The sequence below is a fragment of the Eretmochelys imbricata genome, chromosome 11, assembly GCF_965152235.1.
Source record: "Eretmochelys imbricata isolate rEreImb1 chromosome 11, rEreImb1.hap1, whole genome shotgun sequence".
Classification (NCBI taxonomy): domain Eukaryota; kingdom Metazoa; phylum Chordata; order Testudines; family Cheloniidae; genus Eretmochelys; species Eretmochelys imbricata.
Window position 1 is genome coordinate 1,130,597 of NC_135582.1, and position 7,319 is coordinate 1,137,915.

Genomic DNA, 7,319 nt, shown 5'->3' on the forward strand with positions numbered 1-7,319 from the left:
AACCAAACCTCGTTCCGAACCTGCGGACCGTTGGAGTGGCTGGACCACAGCTGCCAGGGCAGAGGCTTCTCCCACCCCCAGCCAGTCCCAGGGGCTCAAGGCGGGGCGCCTGGCTGCAGAGGTGGCTGCTCCTGGGGCTCCCTCCCCTGAGCTGGCCGGCGGTAGGGAGGCGCAGTGGGGAATGGGACATGACTGGCACTCGCTGATCCGCTGGCTGGAGCCCCAGCACGGGGCCGTGGCTTCCTCTCTGGCTTCAGCAGCCCTGAGGGGCTGTGCAGGGCCCCCTGCCTCCCTCTGGGAACGCCAGCCTGTCCCCTTCCCAGAGCCCAGCTGTGACACAAACCCACCCCTGCAAACCAGGGGCGTCACCGTGCAGACACAGGACTAGCTGGACCCGAAGTGAGACATTCAGGCAGGAAAGAAGTTTTACGGGTGAGAGGAATTTACTTGGAACTGCTCCCCGGGGGCACGGCGGGTTCTCCATCCCTGACCTTAACATCCAGAGGGGCTGTGTCCCTAAACCAGCTGCTCTAGGGGTGATTGCAGGGCAGGTCGCTGGCCTGTGCTGTGCAGGGCTCAGACTACATCCACAGTGATCCCTTCCAGCCTTGCGATCTGTGTCTCTGTCTCTTTAACTCTGGAACCTAATGATGACAGGTGAAAGGACAGACTTGTTAGCTGTTGCTCCTGGCGGCAGAAACCTCCAGCTCCAGTAGGGCTGCTGGGGGACAAGCTGCGACTCTAAAGGGGCAGGTCCCAAAACGTTCAGTCCCTAATACAGGAGAGGGGGCAGCTGGGGAGAAGGGAGCGAGGGTGCCTCTGCTGGGGGGGAATCGGAAGGGCCCTGGGTCGTTTTGGGGGTCTCAGACAGGCAGGGGTTGCACGTCCGGAGGGGAAGATCTTGCTGAGCTGGGAGGGGAACGTTTGTTTCGAACTGCCCTGGGAGCCGGTCCTGGTGCAGTGCCAGTGTGGGGGGCTGCTCGCCCTCAGCTTGTGGCTTGGCCCCCCAGGGTCAGAGCGAAGCGGCACCCTTGTCCGTGCCCCCCAGCCCCAGGGGAGTGGTTTAGCGGAGTACCACTGGGCACGGGGCCCCTCAGGGACAGAGCGGGTGAGGGCCCTGCTCTGGCCATGCCTCCAGGCTGAGCTGGCGGGACGGGCGAGCCACGGCTTTTGCTGTGCATCCTGCTCCCAGAATGAGCATCCCCCTCCCACGTGGGGGGGAGCCCCCGGTTTAGAGCCCCCTTGGGCCGCAAGCTGGGTCGATGTCCCAGCAGCCAGGGCTTGGCAAAGGGCTGTCTCTCCTTAAGGGCTGAACGTTTCCCCTCTAGAGACGCAGCCTCGTCCCCTTGGGGCCCGGAGGTTTCTGCTCCGTGATCCCCTCCGCCTGCTCTCCTGGCTTCGCTCAGCCCCAGCTCCTGGTTCCAGCTGCTGGGAGCGGCCCTCGGGCCGTGAGCTCTGGGCCCTGGCCTGCAGGCTGTGGGGCAGGGAGAAGAGGCCAGGAGGGTGGCTGCCTGCTCCTTGACCCTTCTGGCCTCTTGGCACCAGGTTTGATCCCCGGAGCATGGCTTGCTGGGAAGCCTCATCCGCTGGCTGCTTTGCTTGCCCTGACCTGCCCCAGCCCAGCGCTGCACTCGCGAAGGAGCCGGGGGCTGTAGGTCACTGCTACGGTACCGGCCCCCGGGCTGCGCAGGGATCTGGACGTGGCCGTGACGCTCTATGAAATCGGCAGCCGCCTGCAGCCGGGGCCGTGCGGACGCTCCGCCGAAACAGCCAGCAGCAGCTGCGGGCAGACGCTGGTCTCCTTGGTCCAACCTCCGGGCGCCAGGAGCGTTGCCTTGTGTCCGAAAACAGGAGCGTCCGACTCCTTGCCTTGGACAAACCCCTGGCCGGCGAGCTCAGGGGGGCAGGGCCTGGCTGTTCTGTGAGCGGCTCTGGCCACGGGTATCGACCTCGTCCTTCAGGCATAAACCCAGCGGTGGCAGACGGGGCGCCCTGCCTCGAGTGCCCCTCGCCGCCCACGGTCCCGAGCAACACACCACTCGGGGGGCCAGGCTCTTGGGGGTGCGGATTGGCAGTGTCTCGCCCCTGTGCCCCCAGGTGCAGGGGGCTGCATTGCCCACTGCCAGGGGCGTTTGCCAGCCAACAGCCTCCATGTTAACTGCTGAGCTGTGGGGCGACCCCCAGCCCAGCTCAGCTGCTTGCGGGGTGCCAGATCAGCGCAGGCTGGAGCAGCCAGACACGGGAGCTGAAAGACGCTCCTGGCTTTAACTGCTCCTTTCACCCTGCAGCGTGGGGTGGGGCAGCAAGGATGGGAGGGAGCTGCTGTAGGCCGAGACTCTCCCTCCTGCCTAACAAAATTCCTTGGTCCTGTTAGACGAAAGCCGCGTTCGGCAATTCCTCCCCTTGCAGGGCACCGGCTCGGCCCGGAGGGGCCACCCCTGAATGGCTCTGCCAGCCGCTGGCTCTGAACCTGCCTCCAGCCACGTGCCAGTATTCGGACATGACCCGCCTGGCTTCTCAGCCCGCCTCTGCCCTGCCTGTGCTCGGCCATCGCCCGTGGCCAGGCCGCGTCCCAGCCCTGGAGGCGAGGAGCCGTTGGCTAATGCTTGTAGCGGGCCAATTGGTTCCGTAGAGCGGCCGCTCGGCTCCAGGGAAGCTGAGAGGCTCTTTCTGTTTCCGGCTCTAAACTCCTCACGTGGATTCCGCTCGCCTTGAAAAGGGCGGGACCTCCCTGGGGCAGGGTCGGGTGAGGGGTCCGGCTTTGGGGTCCTCTGAGCTAGGGGTGTCTGAGCTACATTCCCCTAGAAGCACCGTGTTCCCAAATCAATTGGTTCTGCTTTGGGCACCCGCCGGAGCTCCAGCTGCGGCTCAGATCAGGCCCCAGCCGGTCTCAGTCGCTCGGCATTTCTCCCAGCCGCCCCTCTGGGGGTGCAATAAAGGCAGAGCCTGGCTCCTAGACCAGCCTGGCTTGGAGACTGGCACGTACTTGTGCACCAAGCCCGGGTTATGGTTATGGAACTTGAGCTGCCCCAACGTGCTGTGAGTTCAAACCCTCCCTGGGGCAGATATCGGCAAATGATCTGTAGACAGCTGCCAGTGCTCCCGGTCCCTGTCCCTCCTGCACTGGGCAAGCCCTTGCCCAGGGGGTGGTGCTGGCCTGCACTGGGCGTGGGGCCTGCTAGAATCTGTATGAAGATCCAGGCCTGAGGTGGTCTATGGTTTGATAGGGATGAGGCTCTCAATTTATATCACTGCCTACGAGCCCTCATCATGCAGCAGAACCCCTGTCCGCCGTTCAGACGGAGAGCAAAGGGGCAGGTCCTGCTCCAGCAAGCTGACGATCTGAGGAAGAGACAAGAGATTGGGTGGACAGCTAGGGAGTGCCAGGAACAAGGAGCCCTGGCGGGGCAGCTTGGCAGGCTATGGGCTCAGCACACTGCGGCCTAGAGAGGTCGTTTCTGTCGGGCTCTTGGCAAAGGAGCGCTTTGAGGAAGGTGGACGATGAGGTAGCTTTGGGGGTGTTTATGGGGTGCACCTCTGTGACCCAGGGACTGCTTGGAGCCAACTGGCAGGGGGCATGAGGGGTGCACAGGGGTTTGCAGGTGTCCTCTGGGTCTGATGGCTCTAGAATAGTGTGCCGAAGGCTGGCGTGAGGGCTCTCCCAAGAGCCCGTAAAGCTCTGGTCACCACAGTCAGTGTGACAGGTAGGTACAGCTAGTCACAAAGTGATGTATCTACCCTGAAAGCCGCGTTCTTAAGGTGTGCGAATTCAGACAGGTCACCAGCAGGTGACAGACAGGTTCTGGTTGGGCAGGGGTAGGAGACACTCCTTTCCCTGGCTGGTCCTTGTGCTGTGTGTCTCACAATGTCAGTCTGTCCACATAAGGAACCACCAGCTCATCAAAAGTGCAAAGTTGGCAAGAGACCACAAAACCAAGTTATTGACATAAACTCTGACCGTGTAGATCATTGTTGCAATCAAGGTCCTATAGTTGCACCAAATCTTGTACAAAGGAGGTCTAGGACGGTGTCTATGGAGAGGTTGTGATTCGCTGGGTAGGATGATGCTGTCTGTATGTGTGTACCATTTTGTAGTTGACGTTTGGATATTGGCTCTGCACTTGTATCTCAATGTGTCTTGATTCTAAGTAGCCTCAGGGAAGCATTTGGTCAGCTCCTTGAGCAAGGGCAATTCTCAGTAAGTGCCCAATCAGGAAACACTTAACTGACAATGGACTTTGGGAGACGCCAATCCACACCTGAGCCTTCCTGGGAAGGTTCAAACTCACATGTAAACAATGGCGTCCCGGCCTGCAAACTGAGTCATGCTCGGACATGTGACTCGCCCATGTGACTCCAGACTCCATCTTGCTGCTGTGATCTTCCACAGTCAGAACAAAGGGGTCCTTCCACAGGGCAGAGGATATAAAAGACCCTGGAAACCCCTCCATCTTGTCTTCAATCCTGCTTCTGACCTCTGAAGGAACCTTGCTACAAACTGAAGCTTTGAACCAAGGACCGAAGGACCCATCCCAGCTGGGGATGTTCTCCAGAGACTTGATTTAAACCTGCCGTTTATTCCATCACTGCTACAAGCCTGAACCAAGAACTTTGCCGTTACTGTATGTCATTGATTCCTTTAACCAATTCTAGCTCTCGTCTCTATTTCTTTCTTTTTGTGGATAAACCTTTAGATTTTAGATTCTAAAGGATTGGCAACAGCGTGATTTGTGGGTAAGATCTGATTTGTATATTGACCTGGGTCTAGAGCTTGGTCCTTTGGGATCGAGGGAACCTTTGTTCTTTTACTGGGGTATTGGTTTTCACAACCATCTGTCCCCATAACGAGTGGCACTGGTGGGGATACTGGGAAACTGGGGTGTCTGAGGGAATTGCTTGTGTGACTTGTAGTTAGCCAGTGGGGCGAGGCCGAAGTCCTCTCTGGCTGGCTGGTTTGGTTTGCCTTGGTGTGCATAGAAACCCCAGCCTTGGGCTGTAACTGCCCTGCTTGAAGCAATTTGTCCTGAATTGATACTCTCAGTTGTGTCCGCCAGAGGCAGCATCGTTCAAAGGGGTAGGAGACACTCCTCTCCCTGGTGGGTCCTGGTGCGCTGTGTGTCTCACAATGTCAGTCTATCCTCACAGGGAACCACCAGCTAATCAAGATTGCGAAGTTGGCAAGAGACCACAAAACTGCCAGGAAGAAACACACAACGGGAGGGTGGCCTGTTTACGACAGGTCAGCGAATCAGGCTGGTGTCTCAGGGGGCTGCAAGGAGACACTTCGGTCCCTGCAGTGAGGAGCCAAGCTGAGAGCATGGCAGTTCGTGGATGAGGGATCCCAGCTGTTGTGATGAGCCTCGCTGCTGAGCAGTACTACAGGACGTGACGGTAGCAAGTCGAGGTTCTGGGGTGCATGGGTAGCCAGTGTGTGTGTGTCAAACAGAGCAGTGAGCCCGAGGCGTCCCTGGCACGCAAGGGGCTGTGCAAGCCAGGGGCATCCAGTGGACCAGGAGCTGAGCACTGCGGGGACGCTTGCAGGGCTTGAAGGTTGGTGTGTGCCCATGGCTAACCTGCAGAGGGACAGCAGGGCCGGTGAGGCCTGGAGGGCTGGCCTGGTGGGGTTGGGGGCTGACCCCTGGCAGGAACAGCCCGGGAGGGAATGGGAGACGATGAGGGGGCGGCAGTGTTCTGACGGGCCAGGCAAGTAGCTGATGTTTGATGCAATGGAGAGGAGCGAGCTGGGGAGGGGGCAACAAGAGGGGTGATGTGGTGAACGCGGCGGGCCAGGAGAATGCCTGGCGCTGGGTGGGGCGAGGGAACGTGGGATCAGGCTGGAGAGACGCACGATGCAGGCAGGGAGATGCTGTCGCGTTAGCAGGGGCCTGGCAATGCCGCCTGCGGCATTAGGCTCCGAACCTGCTCAGGGGGGAGGTGCTGAGGAGCCGTCGCGGCTAATGGGTTCTTGGACGCTGTCGGCCGGCTCGGCAGGATTAGAGAGTCAGCGGGAAAGGTCGAAGGCCGATTTCAGCGGATACGCGCACACCCACAAAAACACATCGCCAGCGCGCGTCCCTGGCAGGCCCAGCTGGGCCCTGGGGGAGAAACTCTGCCGGAGAACGGACCCCAGTGTTAGCGGAGGCTGGTCCCCTCGGACAGAGCCACGGGATGCCCACAACGGGCATGGGAGTGAGCTGCCACTCGCAACATCCAATAATTATTGTCTGATTCCCGCACTGCCCATCCTGCCCTGTTGCCCTGCCCTGCCCCATATCCTGTCCTGCCCCATTGTCAGCTTTGCCCTGTCCTGCCCCATTGCCCATCCTGCCCCATTGCCTTACCCTGCCCTGCCGCATATCCTGTCCTGCCCCATTGTCAGCTTTGCCCCATCGTGCCCATTCTCCCGCCTGCCCCATTGTCATCCCTGCCTCAATGCCCTGCCGTGCCCCATACCCTGTCCTGCCCCCGTGCCTTGCCCTGCCGCATATCCTGTCCTGCCCCATTGCCCTGCCCTACCCCATATCCCGTCGTGCCCATTCTCCTACCTTCCCCATTCTCCCGCCTGCCCCATTGTCATCCCTGCCTCAATGCCCTGCCGTGCCCCATACCCTGTCCTGCCCCCGTGCCTTGCCCTGCCGCATATCCTGTCCTGCCCCATTGCCCTGCCCTACCCCATATCCTGTCGTGCCCATTCTCCTACCTTCCCCATTCTCCCGCCTGCCCCATTGTCATCCCTGCCTCAATGCCCTGCCGTGCCCCATACCCTGTCCTGCCCCCGTGCCTTGCCCTGCCGCATATCCTGTCCTGCCCCATTGCCCTGCCCTACCCCATATCCCGTCGTGCCCATTCTCCCACCTTCCCCATTCTCCCGCCTGCCCCATTGTCATCCCTGCCTCAATGCCCTGCCGTGCCCCATACCCTGTCCTGCCCCAGTGCCTTGCCCTGCTGCATATCCTGTCCTGCCCCATTGTCAGCTTTGCCCCGTCCTGCCCCATTGCCCTGCCCCATATCCCATCGTGCCCATTCTCCCGCCTGCCCCATTGTCATCCCTGCCTCAATGCCTTGCCCCATATCCTGTCCTGCCCCATTGCCCATCCTGCCCCCTTGCCTCGCCCTGCCCCACTGGCTGCCCCACCCCATGGTTTCCTGCACCCCCCAGATAGGGGCAAGCAGGCTTGGGAAGCCCCCTGGTCCCACTCCTGGGAGTCCAGACCCCAACCATCCCATTGGCCCACCTGGTGTGAGGGCGTGTCCCAGGGCTGGGCTGTGATTGGTCTGTTACGCAGGGGGCGTGTCTCTTGTGCCCTCCGCCTGGGCTG